Genomic DNA, 19,912 nt, shown 5'->3' with positions numbered 1-19,912 from the left:
TATAACTGAGCCTCTAGGGCACCCATAAAAATCAAAAGGGCTCAGAACGTGAGTACAAGGGTTCACCTTACTCTGCACAGATTCAGAACTTAAGGGCTGCTGTAAGTGCTTCGCTACTCGGCTAAGAAAGGAACCACCGTTGCTCGGTTACTTTTGGCAAAGACTGTACGTATTCATCCATTAAAGCGCCCTTATAGCAATCATGACTGGAGCAGCGGCGGCGGCTTTCCTCCGTGATGGGGGTGTAGCTCAGTGGTAGAGCGCTCGCTTCGCATGTGAGAGGCCCCGGGTTCGAACCCCGGCACCTCCATTATTTTTGTTTTTATTTTTTTTTTAAATTACACCGCACAAAATGGAATACCAAACTGGTACTCCGAAGGCTTGCTTAGAAGGCACACGCTGTAAACTACAGTCTTGAAGTTCAGAAGATGCTTACGGATGCAAAAGAATGGATCGAAATGGTCACGGATTTGGACTTCTGATTTCTGTAATAATGACTAAAACTTTTACGTGAAGAACCGTATTTTAACTTTGTATCCTTCGGCACCTCTCGGTTCTAACATAAACACCTAATCAGTAAGCCACGATTTAAGACAGGGGCACAAAGGCCTTCATTAAGTAGTGGTCAAGATAAAAGTGGACGATAATACGACGTATGAACGTTAAGTTAGAGTTTCGGAACGCAACTCTGGTTGTTACAGTAGCCCGGAAAAGCACGCCTTGAGCGATACGGAGATATTTAGATAAGCTCCAAATATGGAGAAATGTCCCGACTGACAGCGCCTGTGTCATAGCATGTTTCGCGTTGTTTCTTTTGTTTCATCATCAGCCTCATCACCATCGTAATCATTATTATGATCTCTCCAATTAACGCTGCCTTCTACCAGCCGCGGACAAAATATCCCCACAAACTTCCTAATCTCATCCGCCCACTTGACTGATCCGCCTGCTGCTACGCTAGAGTCGGTTACCCTCGGCGCTGTTACCTTCTAGAGATGTGAAGGCCTGAAAAAAACACTGCAATTTTGGAAAAAAAACCGTTTTTTTTCGTTTTTTTCAGACGAGGAAAAATGGAAAGAAACATCGAAAATTTCACAATGCAATTTCAAGGTTTTATGATTGCTTGCTTTTAGTTTAGGTTTTTGTTTTTGCTTTGAAAACCATTACAGCGTGCATCGTTGAACAATTGGAGAGCAGTCGTCATCGCTGTTGTCAGGTAGTGCTTTTAAATTGTTCGTGCTGCGTACGCGGGTTGAAGGCCAGGTCACGTATAAGATCCAGGCTTGACTTAAAAACATACTAATACTTGAACTCATGGCTAAAGTAGAACAAAATGGCTGCAAATTCTACAGCGCTACACACATGGCATAAATAACATAAGCTGCTGTGCACGTAAGCGGTTTTAGCCAAATACAAGCCTAGATTCTTGATTTACAACGCAGCAGAGTACAGGAAATCTACAGGAATTTGGTCCAGGACAGGGGTCTTCAGCGAAGCACGTGGCCCCATCTACCTGGTGGCAAGACCTTTGCACCAACCAGCCGCTAACTTGTCTGGCTTGCCGACTGCTGCAGATACCACCATCATCCGCCAGCTGCGAACGAAACTAGTCCCGTTTCGGAAACGTCCATACAAGGATTCGCTACAGGCTTTCAGGGGAACGTGTTCAAAAGCTTGTGTATGTGCAGTCGAACCTAGCTGTGGACGCAGCTTCAATCCATGCTGCTGCTCGTAGTGCCGCATCCAGCTACAGTGACTCTGAGTCCATTATGAAGTGACTAATAGATCAGTTTTTATGTTCCCTTTCTTGGTGTAATAGAACAAGAAGTTCGTTCCACAAATATGATATTTATGTCTCCATATTCGCCTGAAGTGCAAATCATTATTTATCTTCTCGGTGCAATAGAACAAGAAGTTCGTTTCACAATATGACATCTGTAACTGCATATTCGACTGAACTTTGGTGCATTAATATTGATCGTTGTGCTGTTGCAAATAAATCTGTTCTTGTCACGTTTTGCAAAATTTCCAATTTTTCATGACCCCCCCCCCCCCAAAAAAAAAAAAACGTTTTTTTTTTCATGCCATTCAAAATTTCTTGAAATTTTACATCTCTACCCTCGGCGCTATGACCCAACAAATTCTGGCTACATCGCGCCAAAATACATGCGCTTTCGAGAAGCTTGCAGGAAAAGCAATCTCTCAGTGCACGTAACTCGCTGAAATAGCCAAAATATTTGGGCCACAGCGCCGAGGGTAAGCGCGTTTGCGAAATTCTAAAAACTGATGTGGATATTACTTACAATGGGCTACACTCCTCTCCATAATTACGGAGACTAAAAGTAAGAGTTAAAAAGTTAACTGTTCAATACTGGTTACCAAAACTGCATGTTAGCATGTCCTAGCTGTATTCGGGTGTACTACACCACTCACGATGCTATGCCAGAAAAGCGCTATCATAACTCAGCCTATTTCTAAAAATTGTGTAAAGTCTAAGGTGAAACACCTTGTATACTCCCTCTCATAACTTGCCTTGAAGTGGAAGGTATTCATGCACTCGCGAACCAACTACACACGTCTGGAAGACAGTGCCTCGTGCTGGTAGCCTTCAATCCATTCCAAAGAGAAAATGATCACTAAAGAGAATATCGCCACTACAATCCTTTAGCTATAATTCTGAGCGGTTGTCACTAAAACGCTTGTTAGAAGGCTAGTTAATGTTATAAAAACGCACGCAGAATAATACGAGACGTGGCTTTTGATGGTCGCTGTCAGAAACGACCTCGAGGTTTGACACGAACGTGATGGCTTCGACATCTTTTAAGTCGTCCCATTACACTCCCGCACTCTTCTGAAAGGTCGCAACATTTAGATAAGTCCTTAGAAGGGAGCCGCTGTTTCGAAGTCCGCGGAATGAGAAGGTTGTGTGAGTGATGCCTGGTGGAAACCAACGGGCCTCACTCTCGCGTTTTGAGGTCATACCTAGAGTAGTGGTGTAAAAGGTGACAAACATTCGGTAAGCCACTTCGCAAGCGCTTTCGGGTCTTGTCGCTCGCCAGTGTCTCCGATCCGGCTTAGCTTCACACTGTTTCTTCCGCTGGCGCCTCCAGCGGCCATGAAATGCTCCCTCAGCACACCACTGGCGTGGCATTTCACCAACTCTGTAGTATAAAGACCATGCATGATCTCTAGCGTGACAAAAGAATTAAGAGAACACTTAAGACTGCTTACGTGCCGGGAGGGCTAAAGTATTTGTGTGTCATCGTCATCGTTTGACGTTGACGCAGGTTGAGTATTGAGAATAAAACGAACAAGCGCCTCCGAACGCTGATTCCACAAACGCTGAATCCACAAAGGTCCGACTGAAACCCTCGGGCACTCGGTTCAAATACGTGTCGCGAGATAGCCTCCAACCTGACAAAGAGAGACATGCTTTACGCAACGTTAAATCGCATGACACCACCCGAAACGGTGCACGACGAATGGTTGCGTCCTAATTTTGAGACTACAATTGCTTCTCGAGAAAAGGAAATGGCGCATTAACTGTTCCACAACTCGGTGGACACCTCAACCGTGCCTTGAAGATTAAAGAGTCTGGGCAGGCATACAATTGAAGGTGTATATAGCGGCGGTTCGAGTCCCTGTCGCAAGGTAGCCTTCAACTTGACTCGCACATGTGTTACATGGAACGAGAAATTGCATGACACAACCCAGAACGCTTTACTAAAAAATGTTGCTCGCAGTTTTGATACGATAGTAGTCGGGAAAACTGGCGTTACGTTAAGACCAGTCAGTAGGGCGTATATACAGAAGAATGACATTTATATGATTATCTGAAATGGCGGTGCTCGGCTTGCTGTGCGCGTCCTACGGCCGCTTGATGACGTCACCCTATTTTTCTTTCTGTCGATATGATTTTCTGTACCATCTGCGAATACACGCAATAACACAATTATATATTAAGAGACTAACACACGCCGCCGGCTTTTTTTGTAATGACACTAGTAATACTTTGTCGTTAAAACTCAGCTTCCTGGGTACATCTGCTCTAACTGGTTGTCGAACTAGTTTGCAATAGCCTCAAGGGCATCCTTGCATACTTTCTCACATCGCCACTTGTGCCGCTTCTGCCAGACGAATGTGTATTCATTAGCTTTTTCGGTTTCCGTTGTCGAGACTGCATCCTCTCAATTTGAAAACTGCCCATTTCTTCGGAACAGTTCACGCACAGAATTCGGAGGCGTGAAACAATGGCCCCCTCAACAACGAAGATAATTTTAGAACCATGGCAAGCATTACACTACAGGGCGGCGTCCCAATTCCCATAACGTGCAGATAATTTGCGCTCCTATACTGCGCTATGAAACCTCGCATGACAGCTTGCTTTTAAAGCGAAAGCTTTACTACTTGCACTTTCAGCCTTTGCCGTGGCGCGGCGGTGCCACCATTGACCTTTAGTTGACCTCTGTGTGACGTCATGTGTGACATCACGCCGAAGAGAAGGGCGACCGACTCGCGCCGTCGCGGGCCGCGGCGGTGCCACCACCGGCGCCTAACTCCTGCGCTCTCCGCTAGGAGCGCGATTGTTGGCGTTACGCTGAAGAGATTAGGCTCGACTCACGTCGCTAGAAAGCAGTAGCTGTGCCAACCACCAGCGGCTTAACATTGCTTCGCGATCTAGCGCCGTCCGTGTGCGACGGCGGTGCACATGAACGGCGGCCTGACTGGACTGGATTGTACTGGACTGGATTGAATTGGATTGGATTAGAATAGTTTAGATTAGATTACATTAGATTACATTGGATTGGATTAGATTGGATTGCATTGGATTGGATTGTATAACAGATGCATCGCCACAAGTCTAACTACAAGCACCACCACCAGCTACACTACCAGCTGAACCATGGCGCAGGTACGGATATTGCTTTCGCAATTACCGGGCTTAACCAAGCTAAGCCACAGCGAATTTTTTCCATATTTGCTCCATAAACATGATCACATGCTGTGATAAAGAAACCGAGCAGGACTACTGCGTTGCTTAATATCTCTAAAATAGGCTTAGCCGTAAAAGGTAGCCTTTTGTGCAGAATTAATTAAATCCCGCCCCTCAGATGAGACACGTTACGTGAATGCATTGCAAGGGCTCGTTTTCTCACGCTTCACTCAAAACAACTTTAGGTAATACCAGGTTCTCGAGAAATCCTGTTTTCAAATGAATATGCCGTAAGATTTTGCGCGGATTAACGTCACGCTCTAAATTACATTCCAAGCTCAGCAGCATAGGTAGCTAGCACAGAATTCTTTTTGTAAGCTGCTAAGAGCACTTCGTGCAATAAAGCGTACGTGGGTGCTAAGAAGAACACTCTCTCAGTTCAGGGCTGCGCGTTCCTTGCTGTCAGCGACCAACTGCTCAAGTCAAATAATCCACGTAGAAATAAACTTGTTTCGCACATGCTCTGGTCCATCAAGCTGTTCAAATAATCAAAACGTTCAAAAAAAAAAGAAACGTAATTTAGTTTGGCGCGTTTTGTTCTATTTCACGTGCAGTGGCTCCCGATAAGTAGCGCGAAAGTTTCGCAAGCTGATAAAAGCGTAACGCATATTAATAATATAACAAAACGGGGGCGCTAAAACACGAACATAGCCGTCAAAAGCTCATCAAAATACGCTTCAGCTCTTTTCGAACGCGCTATATGCGACGTCAGTGTTTGTCAAAGGATACGCGACTGACCGTTCCGAAAACCTCTCCGAAAATATATCACGCAAACTCCATTACTTCAATTTCATTTCCTCGTAAGGATACTGGGCAGTAGCTCGCATGAGATGAAGCCGTGGGCCGGCGAGATTTTCGTAAATTCACGAAAAGAACAACAGAGGACTCATCCTTTTATTGTTCTCTTCTCTCGCGCTAAACTTGTTAAGAGAGTTTAAATTTCTGTAGTTGGCCCGGGCCCATTGCTGGCTCCAATTGAGTTAAGAAAGTGTAAATAGGCTTTCAGGGCAGCTGGCGCAAACTTCGTTTCTGAGTGTCAGCACAATCGCGGCCTGTTCGCAGAAGAGGAACTGGTTTCCGATGCTCTCGACGATTCTGGAAAGCACCTCCTGGGGCCCACTCGTAACGCATACTGAGCCAACAATCGATGCATATTTTTGTTTAGCTTCTCCCTAAGTCATCGTCGTCGTCTGGATTGCACTGAGAGTATAGACCGAAGGGCTACGTCTCGAACTTACATTTGAGAGGGCCAAACCGAATTACGCAGTAAAGCAGTTGCCTTCTTTTCGATTTGCCAGCAAACAGCTGCGGCTCGCGGAAAACGAAGTGGTTTTACAGAAACGCACCACTAATTGAGTATTTTATTGGGAAAACGAAGGTCAGGTTTCGACTTGGGCTTCGCATTTATTGAAGGTCATCTTCAATAAGTGAGGCTGCTCGCGGTCTTGAGTTCGTGCATGCATGAGTGTGCGGTCATAGATACGCGTTTCAAAAGTTTGCTTTTTTGAGAATTTTATTTTCAGAAATACAGGTTCTCGTTATTGGCCCAAAAAATTAAGTTATGCAGCGTTCTGAGTTTAGTTCGAGCCTTAGCCGCCGGTGTCTGAACAGATCGACTCTGAACAGATGGAAAATAGGCAAGAATTTAAGGTAGCAAAAATTAAAAAATACGTGGCTTTTGTGCACCAGGAAACTTATATAGTGGTAGAAAATAATGTTAAAATCGACCTCTTGACGGCACTACAAGAGGACGGCGAATAATTTTTTCTATTAGTCGGGCTCGAAGAGCTCGCATGCCTCGAGGCCCACTGTTATACCTACGTGCATGAAATTTGTACGTTACGAAGCTTCAAGCTTCTGTTTTCCGCAAGCATAAACTTAAAATTTTAAAAACTAGTTCTCGTTTCATTTGTTGTCAGTGGTCCGGCCTAAAGCCATGAGTGTTCATGGGGGCTCAGCTGTTCATCTGGATCTAACAAAAATAAGTGTATGAAAACAAAAAGTCTCTCTAATAATAAAGTTATATTGTTTTGAAACAAAATGATGTATTATTCTCTATCGGCGAATTATGGCTTCTTCACTATACTGTGAGAATACGTCGAACGAAAGGTCCTATTTGACGAGCACTGAGAGGCAAACCCGTGCAATCCCGTGGCTATACAGGGCCTTCTAAGGATGCCGTGCATGAAGACTGTTCAGTTGTCCGCAAGCATAACCTCGCGCTTTCAAAAACTTATTTCCCACCTATATGATTTTACAACGTGCCAACTTGAATCGTGAGAGTGCATAAGAGATCGACACCTTAGTTAAAGTAGGCGTAGCCTGTCCGTGTAGCATACTTTCGGTCTGCAAAGCAGCTGCGGGGTCTCTATGTTTTGTACTGCCTCTGCTCCCAACATCCGGTCTAGCGGGCACAGCTTCAGTGCAATCCACGTAATTGCAATTCTGAATTCGCCGGCTTCGGTGCAATGCAGAGGTTGCTTGCTGTGGAGTTGTCTCCTCGCTACAGGGTCCTGTCAGTGTCGTAAATTTTTGTTGTGTCGATGCCTTTCTGAAGAAATGGAATAAGGGAGGGGAAGGGAATAATCTGCCAAGTACAATATGCAAAAAGGGCAGTATTTGTTGAAAACTGGCAAGAAAAAGGCAGCTGCTTCCCTCAAAGCCACATTTAATTGTTTACAGGCACTGATGAGCAAATGCTTTGACTTACGCTGTTATTGTAGCGCCAGAAAGCGCCACGCTGAAGTTATAAACAAGCCATAAAGAAAGTGTTTCTGTTCCCGTTGGAAACAGTTTTTTTTAATAAAATGTTGCCTGCATTTCACGCTTCTTTTATTCAGCACAGTAACACATACCGATTTATCATTGCGTTTGAAGCATATACAGGTAAGTACCTTTGTATTCTCCTGTCTGCCCACTTTAGGAAGACCTCCTAGAGCTTGCAGATGGACCAAAATTAAATTAAAGGAAATGGCTGTTTATGCGAGAGATCTTTATCATGTAATGAAGGAAGTTGGGCTGATATTGCTGATAATAAATTTTCATCCAAGCTTCTTGCATACCGAAGCAGTACAGGCAGAGTTAATATGATAACGAGAAGAGCCAGATCAAACACCTAAGCGCTTGCCGCTAATATTCGTTCCAAGCAATCTTCTCGTCGTAGTACATTTTCTGAAAACCGTTTACATTTTGTTTATTCCTGTTTAACAACTGGAAACACACACACAAGAAAACGTAGGGCTTGTATGAACTACTTAAATAGACTTAGGGTATCAGCTTGAATGATGATTCTTAGTCGTGTTCTTCGTTTCGCTTTCGGAACGTTAGATCGCGTGCGGTTACTCATGCTACCGTATTTGAATGTTCTATGGTCGCGACCGCAGTGAGCCCCTGCACCTTAAGTGCGGTTATTTAGTTTAAATGGCTGCCGCTTATACAGACTGGTATTTTAAGCCAGGGGCTAGACATCCGGAGGTTACCTCGGGGCATACTTCAGAAAAGCGCCCACCAAGCCTGGGAGTCTTCGCTATTTTTCTTGCCTCACATTCGAGCCCTGTCGAAACCACGGATTACAGCGGCGAGAACAAGCGCCTTCTATTCTTCTGACCCCGTTATAAAGCAACCGCTATACGCCTGAAGGATCCGATTTACATAAGCGAATAATCAGAAGCAGCCACAAGCGTTAAGTTCCCGCCGGTAATGCTACGGGCCTCTTCTTCAGGGTGTCTACCCGGACGATGAGCGAAGAAGGAAGGTAGAGTAATGGATTTGAAATACCGAGCGGTATATTGACTGTCATTACCATGAGCTATATCCCCGGGCCCTTAGAAACAAGGGCGGAGGGTCGTTTCTAACCACTGCAGCCAGGCCAGAAGGGGAAGCACCATAACGCAAACGTGGACGCGTTTCAGCTGCAGGAGCCCGACACCCCTTTAACCTAGACAGCATGGTGAAAGAAAGAGGAAAAGTAAAGAAAAACACGAAATAAAAAGAGGAGAAAAAAAATTAAGGTGCGATGTAAGCACTGTCTCGGTCGCGTCTCGAGAAGATGCGCCTTGAACGCGTTCTTTTCGATTTTTGTTTTTGCATTGTGACACGAGCTCAAGTTCGTATGCGTCAGTGTGGCTGACGCTGCGGCGCGATTGGGTTGCCTATACTCGATGGGAAATCCATACATGGCTGTGCCGCCGCTGCCTCTCTGGTGAAAAATTCAACGGGCCGCGGCAGAGTGTTTCTTCGCTACGCGCCAGTGCTTAGAGCGTGCATCGACATCGCAACCGCGAGCCCGTGTGGGCCAAAGTGCCTTTTGTTTGTTTCTTTCGAGATTCTTCCTGAATTTTTAGTTTTGATTTTAAGGCAGAGCACCTAAGAAAACTGAGAAGCATTTTTATTTTGTGGAAGCGCTAAAGATGGCGTTGAAAACCTCTAGGAAGATGTCGTGCTTTACCTCCTACAGCTCGCTCGTTTTTTTCTTCTTCGGTTCGTGACCTCACACACCCCTGAGGTCTCGAGCTGACGTACTGAAAGAACGAGAGCATCAGTGCTTTATGATTACATTTGCGTAGCAAGGGAAGTGCAAGCAAAAAGCGGTCATGTAGAGGGCGGGTGGGCAGGCCGAGAAGCAAGTAGCAGTTAACAAGTAGCAAGTTAAGGTAAAGCTTTTGGTTGCACCGTCTCGAAAGCCGTCTAATCTGTGCATCTGCGTGAAATAATATTTCTTTTAACAATCGCATCAGAGCTTCGTCCCGAACGTACTAGTTTCCGCCAGCACAACTTACAATGAGATAACGTAATGCGCTTTGGAGGCACGAAAAGCTCCCACAGCTACATTAAAGTGAATACTCGTCGCAGTAACATTTTTTAAACAAAACTGCGGTAGCGGTGTATTGAAACAGCAGTGTTGTTTGAGATGAAAAAAAAAACAGCGACAGATTGCTTAGGTGTATTGATGGAGTACGTTTGTTGTGTAAGGTAGCAAGCCACAATACAGTGGAGAACTGAACCTGACAAGCCCGTTACAGAAAACATCGGAACCTCGGTTGTTCGCTTAGATGCGAGAAACGCACGAACTTGAATAACCGACTGGGTTTTCGCCTTTTATTCTGAGCGATCATTAGCTCAACAGCTCAACAGCCAGCTGCTGATTCCGGTTCGCAGAGTGGCTCTCCCTGCGAATTCCGCGACATGAATTACATGAAGTTTGATGGCCCACTTTAGTTTTTTTTCTCTTATTTCAGGGTTTTGTTCTCAGACATGGGAAATAGCTTTATAACGGTATCTACTCGGCTATAAGCACTCGTGTGCTACAGCGACACCGTGGATGCTAAATGGTGACAGTAGCTGTTGATGACTGGAGTGGCTGCTTGTTTGAGGGGTGGCGTAGCTCTTCTGGTCGTGATTGTTCCACACAGCACTTAACCGTTCCAGAAACGATGTCATGTGTTAGTTAGGGAGAACGTAATCTAAACGAGGCAAACTATAAATGTACATACTTGCGAGAAAAATCGGCGAGCCAAGCACGGCGCTTGTGCGTACGCTACTGTCTTTACTCACGAGTGCCCACGTTCACTTCGAAGGGCTCTGTAATCGCTTCTGTAAAGGGCCTTTAGGTTGCAGTAACCGATACCGAGGTCTGAAATAGCCCCCTTGCCAACATGCCCTTCCATTGCGAGGTCCTGTATTTTTCAAGTGGTTGATTCGATTTCAGTGCGTGCGGGCTGCACGGGTCAGACTTGTTATAACTGGATGCACGAAAATATCTCTGAAGTGCAGGCTTGCCGGACACTTGAAATCAGTTTTCCAGTTGCCATTTGCTAATGGGTCCGCGCACTGGAGTGCCGCGTACTTGAGCCCATCTAAATATAGTTAATGAAAAATTTCGGCGAGAAAATACACTTCGTCGGAGAGCTTGCGACGCTTTGCCAAGCAGGTAGACCGCGGACCGGAAAGGCCGCTTTCCCCAACCAAACTTGTTTTCCTTCGGCGCGCCCCCTTGCCCACATGCTACGCTGACGTCTAATTGCTTGCAAACAAGGAGATGCCTATTGCGCGCATTGATATTAAATCAACTGACTCTCTTTTAATAAAAGAGCAAGAGATATAACCTTGCATTCAGTGAACTCTATGTTTACCTGACTCATTTATGTGAACAAGTTTCAAGTTTTTTGCGTTATTTTGCAATCAGTACCGCTTGTCATTGTGACTCACAGTTGCCTAAAATCACACTTTTGTTGTCACGACAGCATTCGAATATCTTGCGATATAGGACCGGCGGTAACTCCTTCACGTTTCTTTACTTTCATTTTGGTCACAAAACAAAGACGAGATAGACATAAGCCGCAGTGATGTGCCCGAAGCATACTTAATTATATGTTTAATTCTCTGCAATTACTGATTAAGGCGGCAGCGTTAAATCGTTGCCGTTGCAAATCAGAGTACACATTAATGACACTGAAGCGCAGTGTTCGGGTCAGGTGTGGGGCACTCGACAGCGGCACCTACACATGCGAGCACATCTGAGATGCCATCAGCCGGCAGATCACGTCCCGAGCTATTCGGGTACGTTCAGCGTTCTCAACTAAACCGCAACAGTGACGTCAGGCGAGCTCTCGGAGAATGACACCCAGTGAATGAAAGCGAGGGGTCAACCGTGCCCATTACCGTTTTCTGCCGAAGGCAGATCGGAATTCGACCTGGAAACGAGTAACCCATTCCCCCATCACCGCGACCTTACCACGTTCGAGCTCGAGGAAAATTGGTCGCCTACTCTCGGAGAGTAGACGCCCACGTCGCTCGGGTCACGTTAAACGAGCCCGACATCGAAACAACGCTCGTCGGCCGCCACCTACTCGTTCTCGTCCCGAACACCGCGGTCGCTGCTCATGTAACGGCTTACATACTACCCTGCCCTCCTAACGGCTTATTCTCGCCGTCTTTCTTTACCTGTGAGCTTTACAGTGAGACAGCGAGCAAGCGCCCGAAGCCAAACAAACTCTTACGGGCTCTGCCTACTCACTTTCCGCCTGATGAGGGCTGATCGCACCGTGTTGGTTTCCGCATGTTTCTAAGGAGGATGCTGAACTTGTTAGCTTTCCTAAGCAGGGTTGATTAAAGATACACGTCGCGTTTTTCCTGCGTTTGGTGTATTAGGGTAAATTAGGTCTTTGCTTCGCAAGGCCGGCAGTTAATTTTATCAATTTGGGTCTCAGTACGCATGCCTGTGCTTACGCGCTGTTCAGTCTGAAAAAAAAAAAGATAGTTAGAGGGGGTGGCATCAACAATACTGCTTGTTTTTTTTTGAACGAAAACAAGGTATCAGAGGAAACGGTACCTTGAAACGAGGTTTCTGGAAACACAAAAAATGCAGACATGAAAATAACACCCATCGTTATGAGGCGAGCGCGCGTGTGTGAGTTACGTACAGAACGCTGTAGCGTATGTCCGTACATTTGGACCGTACTTAGTACTCAGGCACCGCAATGCTTCTACTACTTTAACCCTTCGATGCATTCGTTGGTAGCGCTTCGCTTTTCTGTTCATAACGAAAGTAAACGCAGGTGTCATTACCGATGCGTCCTTCTCCTTGAGTTTCGCGAGCTTTGACAGTGCAGACCAAGAAGTAAAACTATGTAGTGATGTACCAACGTCCTAACGAACTCTAGATACGCACAGTAATTTCAAAACCTGAATTTATACCCCAAACCAACTAACCGGGAGAAAAGGTTTAACGCTGTGGACATAGTAAGAACCGAGCAGAGCGCATGACAAGTCGGATATCGTCTTCGGTCTAGCCTTTCCCTTTTTTCGTTGGTATTAACAGTGACACGGCTTCTCGAATATTACTGATGTAGTTTGGGATGTTGCAGTGTAACATTCGTCATCCGTTCAATTATCATGCCGTTTGTACTGGCGCTTATAAGGACCAGCAGCTCTGTAACAAGAAACAAAAATTTTCGAAGAAAATTAAACTTCTAAACACGTTAAACCAGGTTTAATTTCTATAGCAGAGCATTCAAAAGAACCGAAACGAAGGCAAGCTCAGCGCGGCTTGTTGTACACGCAGACATGGCGTTTTCCTTTCTTATACGTCAGAAATTTTGACGAGCTGTAATAAGCGCCGATGCCGCATTGACTTCGTCACGAAAACGTCCAGTTTAACAGAACAAATTCGGCTAAATTAATATGCGTTTACATATCAATGGAAGACCACTGCTATTTACTTATAAAGTCGTATGTTTCCGCCTGCTGCCTGAAACCAGAGAAAATGTATATGCTGGTTACATCTGAAGCGACTGCGTTTAGATTTATAGGATAACTGCGGCTAAATTTTTGTTCAATTTCAAAGTTGCACTCCGTGAAAGAAGGCATGCGATATGCTGCTTGTGAAAATTAAGAGCGGCGCCTAAATGTTTTGAAAGTTTATATTAGGCACACCGAGCTGCCCCGAGGCTGAAGATATAAGTTACTGCACGGCCTAATGGCCGTTGTGAACAAATGGTCTAGGGCCGACCATGGGATCTCTGGCAATTCAGTCAGCGTTGGACATACCGCACTTTTTAGCTCCGGTTGTCTGGTTCTTTCTGAAGAGGTGTAGTCGTTTTCTTTTTGCGTTCCTCATCATAACGCATCAGCGGAGGCCAAGTCCCAACCCTTACTTTGCTTTTCGAGCAGGCCTGGTCCACCCGGTTCTGCTTCGCGTTCCCACTGCTCTGCCCAGGGCGACACACGCCATTAGCTTCCGTATTGCCCGGAACAGGTCTGCGGTGGCGCAGCGGAAGGCCCAGCCGGCTGGCCCAGGAAGAAAGAACGGAGTGGCCGGAAGTTTCAGCGCGGATGACCTCGTATTTTTCTGAGCGACCTTAGGTTTCGATATGAAAACTGCCTTCTGCGACTGTGTTCTGCCCGGACGCAGACTCATCGAAATGTGTTTCCACCTAAGTTACTATTTATACGTTCTTTCTATACGCACCGACTCCTAAGCAGAAAGTATGCACGTGTGCCTAACACTTGCGAAATGTGCCGTTCTCTCGGAAGAACTGTCGCACGGCATTGGGAAATTCGTCGCTCCGGCGGCAAGCAGCATTCATCTCATCGTCTAGTGGTCTCTATCTGATGGGGTTAGAGTTTCTGTTTCTTCATTGCTCCTAACTTACTATATTTGAACAACTGAGGTATATCAGGCCGTAGCTTTGGAAGGCTTAAATTAGCGGGAATGTAGACGAATGGCTCACTCTAATGAGCTCTTCCGGCCCCGCCGCGGTGGCTTAGTGGTTATGGCGCTCGGCTGCTGGCCCGAAAGACGCGGGTTCGATTCCGGCCGCGGCGGCTGAATTTCGATGGAGGCGAAATTCTAGAGGCCCGTGTACTGTCGATGTCAGTGCACGTTAAAGAACCCCAGTTGGTCTAAATGTCCGGAGCCCTTCACTACGGCGTCCCTCATAACCTGAGTCGCTTTAGGACGTTAAACCCTAAAAGCCGAACCGAACTTAAAGAGCTCTTCCAGTTAAACCCTAAAAACCAAACCAAACCTAAAGAGCTCTTCCATAGTGTAAGAGACCCAAAGAGCGATTGCACAGAGTTAGCTGTTTGGGATTCCCACGCAAATGCGCTTACACCTTCTAAAAAATCGTTTGTGAGTAGTAGGGTCGTCAATATGCCTATTCGTTCATAGTCGCTCGTCCGCGCCTACACTACTATGGCTAGGCGGCTACGAATTTCGGCTGCTAAGCGCAACTTGGCGGGACAGATCCCGGCCGCATTTTGACGGAGAGAAAATACCAGAGGTACCGGGTGCTGAGATTACGATGCATGTTTTCAAGATGCTCCGTGTGGTTGAATTTATTCAGAAGCCCTCCTTTACACAATTTTGTCCCCACCTGCTATTGCTTTGGTAAATTCATCAGTCAATATATCGCCTCATTCACACCCGGACGACCGCCGTTTCATTTTCCATCTAGCTGATTCCAGTCTTTTTGTCGGTACAAATTTACATTTTCTAGCCTTATGTCTTGTATATTAACAAGTGTCAAAGGAAAAAGGGAGGGTTGGTGGTTTTTTGGGTGAACTATTTGGAGTGTATAACGAGAAATTTTATTTTATTGTTTCGAAAGCAAAATATTTTTATGGAATATGCTCAGCTGTTTACCACCCATGTACTGCACTTAATTTCCTGAGAGACAGCCTATTTGGACGGAAGGACAATCTCGAAACATTCCATCGCGCTCGATAGCTGTTCTCTTCTCACGTATCATGCGACAACTTGTCCGATATAGAGACGTACTACGAATGTTCTTTCCTGGCTATCCGAAGCCCCTCTGCTATGCATTGCTTCCTTTTATCGTGATCGCTCATGTGCAGAAGAGGCGTTTCTCATTTTCGGGAACACAAGTGCCAATTCCGTGTCTCCGAAGGATTACTATACAGACCATGGCTGCTGTGCTTTATCAATCTACTGCTTGGCCGCTTGTATAGATTCCGTGGTCAGGCGAATATACGAACCGCTCCCATAGGGGAAGACGCCCCAAAGTGGGACAGGCGGGTAACGGGACGCGGCGTATTGCTTCATGTGCACTAATGCTCCCGGAATCCGCCGCGATGATTGAGAGGTCCCTCTGGAACAAGACAGGACTTTCCTTTTCTCCCCAAGCTAATTGAGGTACAAGAAGTGGAGAAAGCCGTCGCCAATCGCGGCTCTCTTCTCTGCAACGTGTTACTTGTCTTCTCCGATACACATACTTCCTGTGAATGGGACGTCTTCACAAACAGAGCCGCCTCTCCATGTCGCCTTAGATGCTCTGTATCAGTCAGGCTGCTGCGATCGCATTCGGGCCTCCCTAGGGCGCTGGTCGATGCTCAAGTTTGTGCACTCAATTATGGAGAGAGTAACATTCCCCCATCGTCCTTCCTTCCCTTTTTTTTTGCGGTCACAATGCGTATCCAGCTCCAGTTCCGGAAAAATGTCGTTCGGAATGTGGCTCAATTATTTCAAATTGACTTCCATCTAGCAGCTTTTAAAACCTCTAGTCGATTACAGAGTTCTTTCGGCAATGCGCGATAAACCCGAACGTGTGGTCTCTGGGAAAAGTGGTCCCACAGGGCTTCCGCTGCAATTTTTTCGCTGCTGTGTTTTACCTCTGAGCGGCTTCATCTTAACAACGCGTGGTTCATTATTTAGAGTTCTTTTACCATCTGTAAGATGATTTGTATTTAGTACCTTTTCTTTGCACTTTCTGTTGCGATGCAGTTTCGTCGAGGGCCAGGCTATCTGACGGGATAAGCACTGTTCCCTCTCGAGAAATTATGGCCCTCAAAGCTTGACAAGCGCGTCTCACGCCGGAGGTGGCATGTCTTAATCCAGACGTGCGCTAATCAGGCCTTATTCCGTACGAAACTTTGCGCGCAATGCTGAGCGTAATGACGTTCAAATTTCCTTAGTGCTCAAGATCTCTTTGTTTTTGTTGCAAGATATGTTCGAAACCTGTGCCCAAGAAAATTTTACCTGAGTCTACCCGTAAACACTCGCTGAGAGTGTTATCACTGTCGAGATATTGAGATTTTAGGTACTTTTCATTTCATTTAATTTCGTTTCGTTTCATTTCATTTCATGTACAGAAAGTACATGAGAGGGCGAGAGAAAAAAGCTGCCTTACGGGCAGCTTGACAAGCTCGCACCCCCTATTACATATGGACATCATATAAGTGCCGATATAAGTGCTATCATATATATCATATAAGTGCCGATTGATTTGTTAAAGAAGATGTTATCTCCATTCTTAGGGATGACTTTTTAAAGCACTCTTGGCTGCAACTTTCACGCCAGTTTCCTGCTTCTGACGGCTGGCTTGTCTTCTGAATGTATTCTCCCTGCGTTATTCCACGGAGGAGAAAAAGAAATATCCGAACCAGAAGCTGCGCTTTGGCCCACATCTCTGGCGGCAGAACTTTTGAGTACTAAGCGCAGGCCTGCTTCTCTAAACGGATAAATAATTGAGTTAGACCTGATCACGTATTCGGGCTAAGTGCCGTAGTCTGTTAGTGACTACAAATAGTAAATGGCTTGCCTCTTCACGCGGGAATAGGTCTGTGCAGCCATCATCCAGCAAAAGGGCTCCTCATAACCTGCGTGTGGCGGTAATGGTGGGACATTTGAGGCCCACTCAGGCGGAATCGCTACAGGAACTCATCCATGCGAGAAGCAGCTTTTCGCGATCCAAACTAGACTCTCGTCACATACAACCTTCAGCGGCAGATTGGTGCTGTAATCGCAACCTAATGATGACGATGCGCACTGCACCGACCGCCTCCTACGCTCGTTTCTTCGAAGATGATTGCGGAATCGCCTGTGTCATTTGCAGGAACGACTCTTTGTAACCTAATGAAACATCGCAAGATCAATGACTAGTTGCGAACAAAAAAGACAAACTAAAGACACCGACATGGGCTTTCTACGTGCATATAAAGGAAAAAGAATGTACGGGGGTTGCAATACAGCAGGTGCCTCTACGTTACAAGTGCGAGTGATCTGGAACAAATCCAGAGCTGTCTTGGTTACACGGGTCGAAGGCAGCACTGAGGCGAAAGAATGCAGCGCGAGTGAAAGCGTAATTACGGGTCAGAAGGGCAGAAGGGGAAGGGCGCGCAAGAATCTACGCTTCGGGCGAAAGAGCGGACTACAGTAGTCCAGCCTCCGACGACCACCACCACCATCCTCGAGAGCCCCACTTCGTCTTCCATCCAGAACAAACGTTTCCTGCTTCGCGGCTTATCGATTTGCCCGGGGTGAAAATGCAATGATGTGCCCGCCCGACACGGACAAACGCTGATTGCGCTTAGACCGGAATCATAGGAGCGAGTCAAAGGAAATGAAGATACGGGGCAGCGCCTCGGAGCAAGGCCGGGCCACGCTCCGGGCCATGGGCGCAAAGGACACAAGGCAAGAAGGGGGAAGAAGACACTAGCCGAAACAAGAGGTACGGTCCGGAGCAGACCCGCAGGAAGGGAAGGGAAGACGAGGGGGTCAGGAAAGGCCTTGTCGACATAATCCTCTTGGAAGGAGCAAAAACGATACCCTCTTGCCCTCACTGGCAAGGCTGGTGTAAGCCCGGAAGGAGGGTTCGACACAATTCGGTCGAGGCGTGCGGGCAAAAACATCTCAGTAACGATCCCACCGAGCCCGCGCTCCGGGGCGCGCGCGCCGGGGAGTCTTGGGCCCAGATCAATGGCTCGGGCTTTGTGAAGTCGGCGCCTTTCTCGACGTCGTCGGTTCTTCCCGGCGGCGCAGCCGCCGCCCAGGAGACCAGGAAAACGAGGTGCCAAAGAAAACAGCGGACAACTTGATGTTCGCCCACGAAGTTTTTGCTCCCGAACGCCGGAGCAAGAACAGGAGCACGACGCAACCTATGATGGCAGCGCAGCTACTTAGGACGACATTTCGGGTGTTTTTGTTTGTGCCCGCGTGAGCGTGGGACTATATTTGGGGAGCGTAGCGGAATGACGTTGTTATTGCTCAAACACTCCACGGTAACTCGGCAGGATATGAAACGCACCGGAGAAGCTCTATTTCGGAGGAGAGGTAGGTAAAACATTGAGCGAGAATGCGACACCTGCTCTGGTAAGAGTCGCCACAGATGCTATCGCGAGACACGACATCACGAAAAACTCTAGAGTGTTTTGCGTGGGAACAAGAAATTCGGCTTTGTAGGCGAGTTTTGTCGTGCCTACCGAGAACAGAACATGCAGAGAGGCTTCCAGAAAAATATTGCTCCTGGCGGGAGTCAACTAACCCTTTTAGGAAGATCACAAAAATGAACAAGGGAGGGGAAAAGCTCAGGTTGCTTGAGCCAACGTTTCGACAAGGGGACTTGTCTTCGTCTGGCCCAGACGAAGACAAGTCCCCTTGTCGAAACGTTGGCTCAAGCAACCTGAGGTTTTCCCTCCCTTGTTCATTTTTGTGATCGCAAAGGACCATCAACCACACCCTCTCTCTACCATGGACCCCTTTTAGGAAGAGGTACCCAGGCATCGACCGATGGTTCTCTATGTAATACTAAGCTGTTCGACGGCGTTTCAGTGGTCTCCTACCACACTCCAGTGACACCATTTGAGTGCCGCCTGATGGCATTGAACAAGAGCGCTATTCTGGTATCTCTCCATGCGATAGACCGGGCTCAGATATCGCTTATCTCTACGGTGGAGCACTGCTGTTTTGCAAACGTAATTTTGTACCGTACAACGTGCTGTTTCTTAGAGGCTATAAAGTGTGTGCAGTCTTCTAGATGGGTCGTCAGACGGAGCTATAGGCAGTGGCGACTTTGTGGAGAAAGATAACAGGATCCGTTGTTAAATTTAGCATTTCAAAATAGCATAATTTTTCTCAAACCCACCGCCAATTTTGCAGAATTTGATCATGTCTCACTTGTTCAGTCACGTGACCTAGACGCAAAGCTCAGGAAGCGGAAGAGAAAAAAGCAGCGGAGCATTTAAAGTCATTTACCTATTCCCGTAATTTTCAGATTATAGTTGGCACCAAGAGTAATAATATGCGCAGTACAAAAGGCTGACCAAGAAAAAAATATTACTAGATTGTCCGCAGGGAGGAACTGCAAGAGTATGTTAACTACTCTCGGGGCGAACCTGAGTATGAACCGAAGTTCGGGGTGGCGAATGCGTTGTCAATAACAGGTACCTATGACTAGCCATGTGCATAGTTTAATTTCAAAGATAAAAGGGAGATAAATATTTTTCGAACTCAAGTTGCCAGTAAGTGTTAGTAAACATGCATAAGACAGTCAACAGTATGATAGCGACGCCCGGGCAGTACAAGTTCTATCGCAAAAACAATAAAAAAACCATCATGGAAGAGGTAATCTTCTTGGACAGGAGTTGTTATCATACGCAATTGAAAAATGCGATACGGCACAA

At 46.4% G+C, this 19,912-nt stretch overlaps 1 protein-coding gene and 1 non-coding gene across 3 annotated transcripts in view; one reads left to right on the top strand and one right to left on the bottom strand.

The window, feature by feature from the left end:
• The window catches only part of LOC149339263 (uncharacterized), a 170,664-nt gene that overhangs the window by 110,156 nt on the left and 40,596 nt on the right, over positions 1–19,912 (bottom strand). The window lies entirely within an intron of this gene.
• On the top strand, positions 239–310 carry TRNAA-CGC (transfer RNA alanine (anticodon CGC)). Its single transcript has one exon. It is a non-coding gene; the product is annotated as a tRNA-Ala (tRNA).

Source organism: Amblyomma mixtum, chromosome 6 (assembly GCF_055824585.1).
Source record: "Amblyomma mixtum isolate Tamu chromosome 6, ASM5582458v1, whole genome shotgun sequence".
Taxonomy (NCBI): Eukaryota; Metazoa; Arthropoda; class Arachnida; order Ixodida; family Ixodidae; genus Amblyomma; species Amblyomma mixtum.
This window is presented reverse-complemented; position numbering and strand designations above follow the sequence as displayed.